The 16,578-nt window shown below is 39.6% G+C and overlaps 1 protein-coding gene across 2 annotated transcripts in view; it reads left to right on the top strand.

Moving 5' to 3' along the window:
* The window catches only part of rsrc1 (arginine/serine-rich coiled-coil 1), a 467,824-nt gene that overhangs the window by 302,014 nt on the left and 149,232 nt on the right, over positions 1 to 16,578 (top strand). The gene's annotated exons all lie outside the window — the stretch shown is intronic.

Here is a 16,578-nt window from a genome sequence, read left to right as displayed (position 1 = left end):
TACGGAATATGTACTGTACTGTGCAATCTACTAATAAAAGTATCTATCAATCAAATCGAAGAAACAACCCAAGTCCTTGTGTGACAACACTTTTCATTCTTTAGCGGGTGACTTTTCAAGTGATGCTACAAATTAGCAGTAATGCTACTTTTTGTTGCAACGCTTTTGCCGCATAATTGTTCAACATATTCCCGCTTGAAGCCAAACCCCCGCCAGACGATGGGCCCCCTGCTGTTTTTCTTGGGAATTAATTATTCTTCCGGAGAATGCCACCTCCGGGTTGAGGAGGAGACCCTGCCCCAAGTGGAGGAGTTCAAGTACCTAGGAGTCTTGTTCACGAGTGAGGGAAGAGTGGATCGTGAGATCGACAGGCGGATCGGTGCGGCGTCTTCAGTAATGTGGACGTTGTACCGATCCGTTGTGGTGAAGAAGGAGCTGAGCCGGAAGGCAAAGCTCTCAATTTACCGGTCGATCTACGTTCCCATCCTCACCTATGGTCATGAGCTTTGGGTCATGACCGAAAGGATAAGATCACGGGTACAAGCGGCCCAAATGAGTTTCCAGGTCTCTCCCTTAGAGATAGGGTGAGAAGCTCTGCCATCCGGGAGGAACTCAAAGTAAAGCCGCTGCTCCTCCACATGGAGAGGAGCCAGATGAGGTGGTTCGGGCATCTGGTCAGGATGCCACCCGAACGCCTCCCTAGGGAGGTGTTTAGGGCACGTCCAACCGGTAGGAGGCCACGGGGAAGACCCAGGACACGTTGGGAAGACTATGTCTCCCGGCTGGCCTGGGAACGCCTCGGGATCCCCCGGGAAGAGCTAGACGAAGTGGCTGGGGAGAGGGAAGTCTGGGCTTCCCTGCTTAGGCTGCTGCCCCCGTGACCCGACCTCGGATAAGTGGAATATGATGGATGGATGGATATTCTTCCTTCATTTTTTACCAGATTAGCACCTTCTTGTTACCACTCGCATCACTCGAAATATCACGATATTGTCATTTTGTATATCGCAGAGAGACAAACCCGCCCTATTTTAATGCAATCCTGCTTAAATGATAACAAGCACCGGGAATGGAAATCAGCTCGGTATAGCTCGGTTGGTAGAGTGGCCGTGCCAGCAACTTGAGGGTTGCAGGTTCGATTCCCGCTTCCGCCATCCTAGTCACTGCCGTTGTGTCCTTGGGCAAGACACTTTACCCACCTGCTCCCAGTGCCACCCACACTGGTTTAAATGTAACTTAGATATCGGGTTTCACTATGTAAAGCGCTTTGAGTCACTAGAGAAAAGCGCTATATAAATACAATTCACTTCACTTCACACTACAAATAATCCACAAAGTCATGAGTAACAGTGCAGCGCAACAACGTTGCCATTTCAGTCTTGCCCGGACCAACAGCTCGCCACGGAACTTCCGTAATCTCCGCGCCGGCATGTTAATTTTTTAAGTCAAAAGGGGGCAGCTCCCTTTTCATGGCGGCAAAGGCTGCGGAATATTCAGCACGCTGCAGATGTTCATGAATAATGTCTGTGGCCAAACCCCTGGCTGAGGCGAGGCCAGATGAATTACACGTAGGGGGGATCTGACAGGCGGCGTGGAGCTTTGTGATCATTCCAAAGTTCTAATAATCTCTCTCACCTTCTCCATCTCCCCGGTAATGAAAGAGAATAGGTGATTGCACCTCAGGCTATGTTCGCCGCCATAATGACTCCTCCAAAGGCGCAGAGCAAGCCGAGGAAAAAAGATGAACTTTGAATGAGCGGCGCTGATTGGCCCTGACAGAGTGATAGACCGCGACACCCGTTCTTGCAGAGAAAACAGACGTCGCGCTAATTGATGATCAATATTTTAAGCAAAGCAATGAAAATAAGAATTACGTTGGAGGAGGTAAAGATGGTATGGTAGATCTTGGGAGGAGGGGAGGGCTGCTCTGTCATTTGTCCAATCCCTCTATTTGCTCTCTGGCCATGTGCTCTCCCCTCAGTCTGACATTTCAGCTTTAAATGTATGTTTAAATCAATGTTGTGAAAAAATAACTGTTTAGATAATATAAAATAAATATTTTAAAACATCATACTTCTGTTCTCTCCTCCACTCCAGTCTGACATTTTAGCTTAAAATGTAACATTTTTTTTAAAAATAAAACAGTAATGTAAGTATTCAGTATCTTATTTAAACATTAATCAAATACATACATTGTAATATATTAACAAATAATAGTTTACAAAATGTGTGCAATAAAAAAATGTAATTAGTAAATATAATGTAATAATAATGGAAATGTAAACAATTCAATTGATAAAATATATAATAATATGTTGGCAAAAAATAACTGTTAAGCTTCTCCATCCATACATTTTCTACCGCTTATTCCCTTTTGGGGTCGCTGGCGCCTATCTCAGCTACAATCGGGCGGAAGGCGGCGTACACCCTGGACAAGTCGCCACCTCATCGCAGGGCCAACACAGATAGACAGACAACATTCACACACTAGGGCCAAAATAACTGTTTAGATAATATAAAACAAATATTTTAAAACGTCATATTTCCGTTCTCTCCTCCACTCCAGTCTGACATTTTAGCTTAAAATGTAACATTTTTTAAAAATAAAACAGTAATGTCAGTATCTTATTTAAACACGATTTAAATACATACATTGTAATATATTAACAAATAATAGTTTCCAAAATGTGTACAGTAAAAAAATGTAATTAGTAAATGTAATAATAACGGAAATGTAAACAATTCAATTTATAAAATGTATAATAATATGTTGGCAAAAAATAACTAGATAATGTAAAATACATATTTTAAAACATCATACTTCTGTTCTCTCTTACACTGCAGTCTGACATTTTAGCTTAAAATGTTGTTTTTTTTTAAATAGTAATGTAAGTATTCAGTATCTTATTTAAACATTAATCAAATACATACATTGTAATATATTAACAAATAATAGTTTACAAAATGTGTGCAATAAAAAAATGTAATTAGTAAATATAATGTAATAATAATGGAAATGTAAACAATTCAATTGATAAAATATATAATAATATGTTGGCAAAAAATAACTGTTAAGCTTCTCCATCCATCCATTTTCTACCGCTTATTCCCTTTTGGGGTCGCGGGGGGCGCTGGCGCCTATCTCAGCTGCAATCGGGCAGAAGGCGGGGTACACCCTGGACAAGTCGCCACCTCATCGCAGGGCCAACACAGATAGACAGACAACATTCACACACTAGGGCCAAAATAACTGTTTAGATAATATAAAACAAATATTTTAAAACGTCATATTTCCGTTCTCTCCTCCACTCCAGTCTGACATTTTAGCTTAAAATGTAACATTTTTAAAAAATAAAACAGTAATGTCAGTATTCAGTATCTTATTTAAACACGAATTAAATACATACATTGTAATATATTAACAAATAATAGTTTCCAAAATGTGTACAGTAAAAAAATGTAATTAGTAAATGTAATAATAATGGAAATGTAAACAATTCAATTTATAAAATATATAATAATATGTTGCCAAAACATAACTGTTTAGATAATGTAAAATACATATTTTAAAACATCATACTTCTGTTCTCTCTTACACTGCAGTCTGACTTTTTAGCTTAAAATGTTGTTGTTTTTTAAATAGTAATGTAAGTATTCAGTATCTTATTTAAACATGAATAAAATACATACATTGTAATATATTAACAAATAATAGTTTCCAAAATGTGTACAATAAAAAAATGTAATTAGTAAATATAATGTAATAATAATGGAAATGTAAACAATTCAATTTATAAAATGTATAATAATATGTTGGCAAAAAATAACTGTTAAGCTTCTCCATCCATCCATTTTCTACCGCTTATTCCCTTTTGGGGTCGCGGGGGGCGCTGGCGCCTATCTCAGCTACAATCGGGCGGAAGGCGGGGTACACCCTGGACAAGTCGCCACCTCATCGCAGGGCCAACACAGATAGACAGACAACATTCACACACTAGGGCCAAAATAACTGTTTAGATAATATAAAACAAATATTTTAAAACGTCATATTTCTGTTCTCTCCTCCACTCCAGTCTGACATTTTAGCTTAAAATGTAACATTTTTTTAAAATAAAACAGTAATGTCAGTATCTTATTTAAACACGAATTAAATACATACATTGTAATATATTAACAAATAATAGTTTCCAAAATGTGTACAATAAAAAAATGTAATTAGTAAATATAATGTAATAATAATGGAAATGTAAACAATTCAATTTATAAAATGTATAATAATATGTTGGCAAAAAATAACTGTTTAGATAATGTAAAATACATATTTTAAAACATCATACTTCTGTTCTCTCTTACACTGCAGTCTGACATTTTAGCTTAAAATGTTTTTTTTTTTAAATAGTAATGTAAGTATTCAGTATCTTATTTAAACATGAATCAAATACATACATTGTAATATATTAACAAATAATAGTTTACAAAATGTGTGCAATAAAAAAATGTAATTAGTAAATATAATGTAATAATAATGGAAATGTAAACAATTCAATTGATAAAATATATAATAATATGTTGGCAAAAAATAACTGTTAAGCTTCTCCATCCATCCATTTTCTACCGCTTATTCCCTTTCGGGGTCGCGGGGGGCGCTGGCGCCTATCTCAGCTACAATCGGGCGGAAGGCGGGGTACACCCTGGACAAGTCGCCACCTCATCGCAGGGCCAACACAGATAGACAGACAACATTCACACACTAGGGCCAAAATAACTGTTTAGATAATATAAAACAAATATTTTAAAACGTCATATTTCCGTTCTCTCCTCCACTCCAGTCTGACATTTTAGCTTAAAATGTAATATTTTTTAAAAATAAAACAGTAATGTCAGTATCTTATTTAAACATTAATCAAATACATACATTGTAATATATTAACAAATAATAGTTTCCAAAATGTGTACAATAAAAAAATGTAATTAGTAAATATAATGTAATAATAATGGAAATGTAAACAATTCAATTTATAAAATGTATAATAATATGTTGGCAAAAAATAACTGTTTAGATAATGTAAAATACATATTTTAAAACATCATACTTCTGTTCTCTCTTACACTGCAGTCTGACATTTTAACTTAAAATGTTGTTGTTTTTTAAATAGTAATGTAAGTATTCAGTATCTTATTTAAACATGAATTAAATACATACATTGTAATATATTAACAAATAATAGTTTCCAAAATATGTCCAAGAAAATAAGTAATTGGTAAAAAATAATGTAACATTAATAGAAATGTAAACAATTCAATTTATAAAATATATAATAATATGTTGCCCAAAAATAACTGTTTAGCTAATTTGAAATTAATATTTTTTAACGCCATACTTCCGTTCTCTCCTCCACTCCAGTCTATTTTAGCTTTAAATGTAACATTTTTTTCATTAAGACAATAATGTATGTATTTAGTATTTTATTTAAACATTAATTAAATAATAGGTTAAAAATATGTCCAGTAAAAATAAGTAATTGGTAAATATAATGTAATAAAACAATTCAATTTATAAAATATATAATATGTTGTCAAAAAATAACTGTTTAGATAATGTAAAATAAATATTTTAAAACATCATACTTCTGTTCTCTCCTCCACTCCAGTCTGACATTTTAGCTTAAAATGTATTTTTTTTTCAATAAAACAGTAATGTATGTATTTAGTATTTTATTTAAACAAATAAATACATTGTAATATATTAACCAATAATAGGTTAAAAATATGTACAATAAAATAAGTCATTAGTAAATATAATGTAATAATAATAGGAAATGTAAACAATTCAATTGATAATAATAATAATATGTTGTCAAAAAATAACTGTTTAGATAATGTAACATACATATTTTAAAAACGCCATACTTCTGTTCTGTCCTCCACTCCAGTCTGGCATTTTAGCTTACAAATTTAACATTATTTTGAAAATGTATATGTTACTTAGATCACATTAATGAAATAAATTGTAGTAAAATAACAAATATTGACAAAAAAAACCCCTTGTAGAATTAATAATTGTCAAACATAGTATCAATTGAAAAGTAAACTATTTGATTGAATAAATAATAATATTTAGACGTATAAAATGCCACAAATTAAAATTGTTTGCTCAGTGGCCTTGTGGTTCGAGTGTCCGCCCTGTGATCGGTAGGTCGTGAGTTCAAACCCCAGCCGAGTCATACCGAAGACTATAAAAATGGGAGCCATTACCTCCCTGCATCAAGGGTTGGAATTGGGGGTTAAATCACCAAAATGATTGCCGGGCGCGGCACCGCTGCTGCTCACTGCTGCTCACTGCTCCCCTCACCTCCCAGGGGGTGAACAAGGGGGTGGGTCGAATGCAGAGGACACATTTCACCACACCTAGTGTGTGTGTGACAATCATTGGTACTTTGACTTTGTCTTGTTTAGTGTAAAATAAATATTTTAAAAAAGTAATACATCTGAAATAATTCAGATATGATTTGGCAGATGGAGATAGGTTGATTGGCAACACTAAATGCTCCTTAGTGTGTGAATGTTGTCTGTCTATCTGTGTTGGCCCTGCGGTGAGGGTGGCGACTTGTCCAGGGTGTAGGCCTCCTTCCGCCCGATTGCAGCTAAAATAGACCCCAGCACCCCCCGTGACCCCGAAAGGGACAAGCGGTAGAAAATGGATGGCTGGATACAATAAATCTCATATTGCATTTTGAGATACAATATATAGTGGGGCAAAAAAGTATTTAGTCAGCCAGCGATTGTGCAAGTTCTCCCACTTCAAATGATGACAGAGGTCTGTCATTTTCATCACAGGTACACTTCAACTGGGAGAGACAGAATGTGGAAAAAAAATCCAGGAATTCACATTGTAGGAATTTTAAAGAGTTTATTTGTAAATGATGGTGGAAAATAAGTATTTGGTCAACCATTCAAAGCTCTCAATTATGGAAGGAGGTTTTGGCTCAAAATCTCAGGATACATGGCCCCATTCATTCTTTCCTTAACACGGATCAATCGTCCTGTCCCCTTAGCAGAAAAACAGCCCCAAAGCATGATGTTTCCACCCCCATGCTTCACAGTAGGTATGGTGTTCTTGGGATGCAACTCAGTATTTTTCTTCCTCCAAACACCACAAGTTGAGTTTATACCAAAAAGTTCTATTTTGGTTTCATCTGACCACATGACATTCTCCCAATCCTCTGCTGTATCATCCATGTATCCATTTTGGTATCAACTCAACTCGTCGTGTTTGGAGGAAGAAGAATACTGAGTTGCATCCCAAGAACACCATACCTACTGTGAAGCATGGGGGTGGAAACATCATGCTTTGGGGCTGTTTTTCTGCTAAGGGGACAGGACGATTGATCCGTGTTAAGGAAAGAATGAATGGGGCCATGTATCCTGAGATTTTGAGCCAAAACCTCCTTCCATCAGTGAGAGCTTTGAATGGTTATTTTCCACCATAATTTACAAATAAATTCCTTAAAATTCCTACAATGTGAATTCCTGGATTTTTTTTTTCACATTCTGTCTCTCACAGTTGAAGTGTACCTATGATGAAAATGACAGACCTCTGTCATCATTTGAAGTGGGAGAACTTGCACAATCGCTGGCTGACTAAATACTTTTTTGCCCCACTGTATATCTGTGTATAATCTCATCTCGGAGTGAAAACTTTTTCCATGCCAATGCCCAGATTCGACTCAAACATGACCCAAAAAAATAGCATCTGTTGCCATAATATCATCATTTACACATGAATCAAGATTACTGTCATGTCTGCAGTAAACAGGCCAGTGGCACTGGCAGAACCTACCAGAGTAATAAACACAACATAGTTATAGCAAGAAGCACAGTAAGAAATCTCTTTCACTATATTTTTTTTAACAATTGAATTGAATTGAATTGAATTGAAATATTTATATATATACTTGAAGACTTATTAAAAATTGCTTTTGGGTTTGAAATATACACTATTACTTCTTGGGTACTGATTAATGCAAAGGGCTACCAGTTTGATACACACTTAAATAAATTGCCAGAAATAGCCAATTTGCTCAATTTACCTTTAATAAATAAATCTATATATATATATATATATATAAAAAAAATTGTATTTCCGTCTGTCATTCCGTCGTACTTATTTTTTTCCTTTTACGGAAGATTTTTTGTAGAGAATAAATGATGAAAAAAACACTTAGTTGAACAGTTTAAAAGAGGAGAAAACACGAAAAAATTAAAATTAAATTTTGACACATAGTTTATCTTTAATTTCGACTCTTTAACATTCAAAATTCAACCAAACACAATGAAGAGAAAAACTAGCAAATTCGAATCTTTTTGAAAAAAATTAAAAAAGAATTTATGGAACATCATTAGTAATTTTTCTTGATTAAGATTAATTTTCGAATGTTGATGACATGTTTTAAATAGGTTAAAATCCAATCTGCACTTTGTTAGAATACATAACAAATTGGACCAAGCTATATTTCTAACAAAGACAAAAATCATTATTTCTTCTAAATTTTCCAGAACAAAAATTTTAAAATAAATTCAAAAGACTTTGAAATAAGATTTCAATTTGATTCTATGGATTTTCCAGAATAATTTTAATCATAAATTTTAAGAAATATTTCACAAATATTCTTCATCGAAAAAACAGAAGCTAAAATGAACAACTAAATTAAAATGTATTTATTATTCTTTACAATAAAAAAAATTACTTGAACATTGATTTAAATTGTCAGAAAAGAAGAATAAGGAATTTATTAAAGGTAAAAAGGTATATGTGTTTAAAAATTCTAAAATCATTTTTCAAGGTTGTATTTTTTCTCTAAAAATTTCTTTCTGAAAGCTATAAGAAGCAAAGTAAAAAAATAAATGAATTTATTTAAACAAGTGAAGACAAAGTCCTTAAAATATTTTCCTGGATTTTCAAATTCTATTTGAGTTTTGTCTCTCTTACACCTGGGGATAGGTTGATTGGCAACACTAAATGGTCCCAAGTGTGTGAATGTGAGTGTGAATGTTGTCTGTCTATCTGTGTTGGCCCTGCGATGAGGTGGCGACTTGTCCAGGGTGTACCCCGCCTTCCGCCCGATTGTAGCTGAGATAGGCGCCAGCGCCCCCCGCGCCCCCGAAAGGGAATAAGCGGTAGGAAATGGATGGATGGATGGATAGAATTAAAAATGTCAAGCAAAGCGAGACCAGCTTGCTAGTAAATACATACAATTTAAAAAATAGAGGCAGCTCACTGGTAAGTGTTGCTATTTGAGCTATTTTCAGAACAGGCCAGCGGGCGACTCATCTGGTCCTTACGGGCGACCTGGTGACCCCTGCACTATTGTATATCCATCTTTTCCATTTTTTTTTTGTTCAAATCTTTTATTGAAAAAAAAAAATGGTTGAATGCGTCCACATAGAGCCTTCCATGACGTCCACCCCAAACGAGGGAAGTCCAGGCCAGGGCGAGGACCACCAAGCCTGTGTAAAGCGGGTGTTGTTGCAGTGTGTGTTTGTTCCTGTAATGTGCTCAATTGAGCTGAGCCCCACCGACACAGCCAGAGCCTCTCCTGCCTTTTCTCTTCTTCTAAGTGGCCGCCTACCCCCTTCCCTTTGCCCTTCTCAGCCTCCTTGTGTCATATTATGGCGATTAGCCGCCCCTGTTTACCTTTCATGTGTGGGGGGGTTCTGATGGTCTTAGTCGCACCCCACACAATCAGCGCTGTGCCCTCACAATGGGATCCAACAGGCTTTCAGCTGGGGGAGCCAGATGTATTTTTCTCCACCATTCAACGGTGCAATCAAGTGCGTTCACCCCGGAATAAGTGAGCACACACACACACACACACACACTAAAATTGCAACACATATATTCTGGTTATCTGCACCCATGGATTTCCCGTCATTGTGCTTGCAGTCCACGGTTGACGTTAACGTGACAAAAACACAAAGTACAATTAGAGGTGTCTGATAAATGCTTTAAAATGTAATTGTGAGGACTGGTGGTGGGCATGGTGATGCCGGGTTTGTCCCTCCGTGGATGCGATGAGGTGAACACAACAAAAGGTAGGATCTTAAAATATTTATTTAACAAAAAGAGAGCTCTGAACAGAAATGCTGGAGCTAATAAAAAGGCAAACCAAAAACGCTAGTATGAAAACTAGGAAATACAAACAGAAAACTAAACTTGGCATGAAAGCACAAACGAGAAAACAAATCATCAGTGTGAAAACTGGAATAATCAAGTGGCATAGCATGAGAGCTAGCGAGAATAAAAGTAGAAAAAGTAGCAGTCGTCACTTGTTGCATGAGAGCAATTTATGAACCCAGGAAGAAATGAACAAAGAGGCTGTCTTAAATAGGAGGGTGATCAGACAAAAAAGGTGTGTGGCAGGTGGACTGATGAGTTACCATGGTGACAGGCTAAACAGAAAATAAACAGTCTCTTGACGGAAAGTGATACCAGAAAGGAAAAATAACTATTATGTGTAGATACGAGCAGCGGATCGCAACAGTAATATCGGAAATTATCGGTTTCAAAAAGTAAAATGTATGACTTTTTAAAACGCCGCTGTAGGGAGTGGTACACGGACGTAGGGAGAAGTACAGAGCGCCAATAAACTTTAGATCAGGGGTGCCCATTACGTCGATCTCGGAGGGTGTGTCAGTCGATCTCAAGCCAGGCATTAAAAAATGTACATAAAAATGAGCAATCATCAATCATACCAAGACTTCACTTTCGTCAGTTGTTTGACATTCTCGGCACCCGAGGATCTTGTGAGATGACGCTGGCTGCTGCGAGCTCATATTTAAGAAAAAAATCACTAACAGGGCAGACATTTTATTTCTAGAGACTCCGTACCTACTGTCAAAACTCTAAAGAGCGACTGCACACTTCCTGTCTTCACCATAAAAGACCTGTTTCATCCTGCCTGTGCTAACAAAATAAGAGTCTCAGAAAGCTAGCAAGCTACGGAGTTTGATGCCAATGTATTTCTCCCCCGCCCTCACTTGCTTGCCCACCCGCACACTCACTGACGTCACTCACCTGCTGCCAGACATTAAAGGGCCACACACATATGCTACTCTCATAACAAAGTGTTTAAAAACCAGTATGCAAGTTGGACAAATGAGATGCCAAATCCAACCACTTTCATGTGGTATTGGACAGAAAGGAGGACTTTTTTTTTCCTCCATTTGAAAATGCGGACGTTATCAGCACCACTGTCTAATTCCAATCAATGCAAGTCATCAGAATCAGGTAATACACCAACTTATATTCTTGTCTTCATGAAAGAAAGGAATCTATGTGTGTTAAACATGCTTGTATTATCATTAAACACCATTAACTTGTTAACAAAAATGTCTCTTTCATAAATAAATAAATATAAATTATAAATAGGAATGAGGTAGATCTCCTCGACTTGGTCAATTGAAAAGTAGCTCCCCTGCAGAAAAAGTGTGAGCGCCCCTGCTTTAGAGGCACTGCCTTTGCGTGCCGGCCCAATCACATACAAACCCCGTTTCCATATGAGTTGGGAAATGGTGTTAGATGTAAATATAAACAGAATACAATGATTTGCAAATCCTTTTCAACCCATATTCAGTTGAATGCACTACAAAGACAAGATATTTGATGTTCAAACTGATAAACTTCATTTTTTGGGGGGTAAATAGTAAGTAACTTTGAATTTCATGGCTGCAACACGTGCCAAAGTAGTTGGGAAAGGATATGTTCACCACTGTGTTACATCACTATAACGGACTTCCTGCCGTCCTCGTGTGGGTTGTGGAGACACATGACGCATCATAGCAGCATTGATTTATTATTTCAACAAATCTCTTTTCTCTTGGCCCTTTGGTCGCGTCACTTTTCAGTGGGCTCCTTCGGCTCGTCTGCTGCCGCTGCACGCCTTGCATCCGCTGCGGGGGTGCGTCATCGCTCTTGTGGTTTACTTTGTCGTGCTTCCGGTCTGCTGGCCGATGTTTCCTCCACCGTGCTGCTCTTCTCGGTCGCCCTTTTTATATTCTGCCAGCAGATAGACAGATCGGGAGCCGGTGTGTCGTATACGCGCCTGCATTAGATTCCCGCTGCAGCGTCGCTCCGCGTGCGTCACGCCTCCTCTTGCCGCCGCATGCCCCGCCTCCCGGCCTCCAGGTGGGCCCGCACTGCTGCTTTCCGCCCGTTGTCGGCCCGTCGGCGGTGTCTCAACACAATCACCTTTTCTTTTAACAACACTCAATAAACGTTTGGGAATTGAAGCTTTGAAAGTGGAATTCTTTCCCATTCTTGTTTTATGTAGAACTTCAGTCGTTCAACGGTCCGGGGTCTCCGCTGTCGTATTTTACGCTTCTTAATGTGCCACACATTTTTGACGGGAGACAGGTCTGGACTGCAGGCAGGCCAGGAAAGTACCCGGACTCTTTATTTATGGAGCCACGCTGTTGTAACACTTGTCTTGCTGAAATAAGCAGGGGCGTCCATGATAAGGTTGCTTGGATGACAACCTATGTTGCTCCAAAACCTGTATGTACCTTTCAGCATTAATGGTGCCTTCACACATGTGTAAGTTACCCATGCCTTGGGCACTAATGCACCCCCATACCATCACACATGTGTAAGTTACCCATGTCTTGGGCACTAATACACCTCCATACCATCACACATGTGTAAGTTACCCATGTCTTGGGCACTAATACACCTCCATACCATCACACATGTGTAAGTTACCCATGTCTTGTTCACTAATACACCCCCATACCATCACACATGTGTAAGTTACCCATGCCTTGGGCACTAATACACCCCCATACCATCACACATGTGTAAGTTACCCATGTCTTGGGCACTAATACACCCCCATACCATCACACATGTGTAAGTTACCCATGTCTTGGGCACTAATACACCTCCATACCATCACACATGTGTAAGTTACCCATGTCTTGGGCACTAATGCACCCCCATACCATCACACATGTGTAAGTTACCCATGTCTTGGGCACTAATGCACCCCCATACCATCACACATGTGTAAGTTACCCATGCCTTGGGCACTAATGCACCCCCATACCATCACACATGTGTAAGTTACCCATGTCTTGTTCACTAATACACCCCCATACCATCACACATGTGTAAGTTACCCATGTCTTGTTCACTAATACACCCCCATACCATCACACATGTGTAAGTTACCCATGCCTTGGGCACTAATACACCCCCATACCATCACACATGTGTAAGTTACCCATGCCTTGGGCACTAATACACCCCCATACCATCACACATGTGTAAGTTACCCATGCCTTGGGCACTAATACACCCCCATACCATCACACATGTGTAAGTTACCCATGTCTTGGGCACTAATACACCCCCATACCATCACACATGTGTAAGTTACCCATGCCTTGGGCACTAATACACCCCCATACCATCACACATGTGTAAGTTACCCATGCCTTGGGCACTAATACACCCCCATACCATCACACATGTGTAAGTTACCCATGCCTTGGGCACTAATACACCCCCATACCATCACACATGTGTAAGTTACCCATGCCTTGGGCACTAATACACCCCCATACCATCACACATGTGTAAGTTACCCATGCCTTGGGCACTAATACACCCCCATACCATCACACATGTGTAAGTTACCCATGCCTTGGGCACTAATACACCCCCATACCATCACACATGTGTAAGTTACCCATGTCTTGGGCACTAATGCACCCCCATACCATCACACATGTGTAAGTTACCCATGTCTTGGGCACTAATACACCCCCATACCATCACACATGTGTAAGTTACCCATGCCTTGGGCACTAATACACCCCCATACCATCACACATGTGTAAGTTACCCATGCCTTGGGCACTAATACACCCCCATACCATCACACATGTGTAAGTTACCCATGCCTTGGGCACTAATACACCCCCATACCATCACACATGTGTAAGTTACCCATGCCTTGGGCACTAATACACCCCCATACCATCACACATGTGTAAGTTACCCATGCCTTGGGCACTAATACACCCCCATACCATCACACATGTGTAAGTTACCCATGCCTTGGGCACTAATACACCCCCATACCATCACACATGTGTAAGTTACCCATGCCTTGTTCACTAATACACCCCCATACCATCACACATGTGTAAGTTACCCATGCCTTGGGCACTAATACACCCCCATACCATCACACATGTGTAAGTTACCCATGCCTTGGGCACTAATGCACCCCCATACCATCACACATGTGTAAGTTACCCATGTCTTGGGCACTAATGCACCCCCATACCATCACACATGTGTAAGTTACCCATGCCTTGGGCACTAATACACCCCCATACCATCACACATGTGTAAGTTACCCATGCCTTGGGCACTAATACACCCCCATACCATCACACATGTGTAAGTTACCCATGCCTTGGGCACTAATGCACCCCCATACCATCACACATGTGTAAGTTACCCATGCCTTGGGCACTAATACACCCCCATACCATCACACATGTGTAAGTTACCCATGCCTTGGGCACTAATACACCCCCATACCATCACACATGTGTAAGTTACCCATGCCTTGGGCACTAATACACCCCCATACCATCACACATGTGTAAGTTACCCATGCCTTGGGCACTAATACACCCCCATACCATCACACATGTGTAAGTTACCCATGTCTTGTTCACTAATACACCCCCATACCATCACACATGTGTAAGTTACCCATGTCTTGTTCACTAATACACCCCCATACCATCACACATGTGTAAGTTACCCATGTCTTGTTCACTAATACACCCCCATACCATCACACATGTGTAAGTTACCCATGTCTTGTTCACTAATACACCCCCATACCATCACACATGTGTAAGTTACCCATGACTTGTTCACTAATACACCCCCATACCATCACACATGTGTAAGTTACCCATGCCTTGGGCACTAATACACCCCCATACCATCACACATGTGTAAGTTACCCATGCCTTGGGCACTAATACACCCCCATACCATCACACATGTGTAAGTTACCCATGTCTTGTTCACTAATACACCCCCATACCATCACACATGTGTAAGTTACCCATGCCTTGGGCACTAATACACCCCCATACCATCACACATGTGTAAGTTACCCATGTCTTGTTCACTAATACACCCCCATACCATCACACATGTGTAAGTTACCCATGTCTTGGGCACTAATGCACCCCCATACCATCACACATGTGGAAGTTACCCATGTCTTGGGCACTAATACACCCCCATACCATCACACATGTGTAAGTTACCCATGTCTTGTTCACTAATACACCCCCATACCATCACACATGTGGAAGTTACCCATGTCTTGTTCACTAATACACCCCCATACCATCACACATGTGGAAGTTACCCATGTCTTGTTCACTAATACACCCCCATACCATCACACATGTGTAAGTTACCCATGTCTTGGGCACTAATACACCCCCATACCATCACACATGTGTAAGTTACCCATGTCTTGGGCACTAATGCACCCCCATACCATCACACATGTGGAAGTTACCCATGTCTTGTTCACTAATACACCCCCATACCATCACACATGTGTAAGTTACCCATGCCTTGGGCACTAATACACCCCCATACCATCACACATGTGTAAGTTACCCATGTCTTGGGCACTAATACACCCCCATACCATCACACATGTGTAAGTTACCCATGTCTTGGGCACTAATGCACCCCCATACCATCACACATGTGGAAGTTACCCATGTCTTGTTCACTAATACACCCCCATACCATCACACATGTGTAAGTTACCCATGCCTTGGGCACTAATACACCCCCATACCATCACACATGTGTAAGTTACCCATGTCTTGGGCACTAATGCACCCCCATACCATCACACATGTGTAAGTTACCCATGTCTTGGGCACTAATACACCCCCATACCATCACACATGTGTAAGTTACCCATGTCTTGGGCACTAATGCACCCCCATACCATCACACATGTGGAAGTTACCCATGTCTTGTTCACTAATACACCCCCATACCATCACACATGTGTAAGTTACCCATGCCTTGGGCACTAATACACCCCCATACCATCACACATGTGTAAGTTACCCATGTCTTGGGCACTAATACACCCCCATACCATCACACATGTGTAAGTTACCCATGTCTTGGGCACTAATGCACCCCCATACCATCACACATGTGGAAGTTACCCATGTCTTGTTCACTAATACACCCCCATACCATCACACATGTGTAAGTTACCCATGCCTTGGGCACTAATACACCCCCATACCATCACACATGTGTAAGTTACCCATGCCTTGGGCACTAATACACCCCCATACCATCACACATGTGTAAGTTACCCATGTCTTGGGCACTAATACACCCCCATACCATCACACATGTGTAAGTTACCCATGTCTTGTTCACTAATACACCCCCATACCATCACACATGTGTAAGTTACCCATGTCTTGGGCACTAATACACCC

Source organism: Nerophis ophidion, linkage group LG18, assembly GCF_033978795.1.
Source record: "Nerophis ophidion isolate RoL-2023_Sa linkage group LG18, RoL_Noph_v1.0, whole genome shotgun sequence".
Classification (NCBI taxonomy): Eukaryota; Metazoa; Chordata; class Actinopteri; order Syngnathiformes; family Syngnathidae; genus Nerophis; species Nerophis ophidion.
Note: the sequence above shows the minus strand (reverse complement) of the source record. Positions and strands in the feature narration are given on the sequence as shown.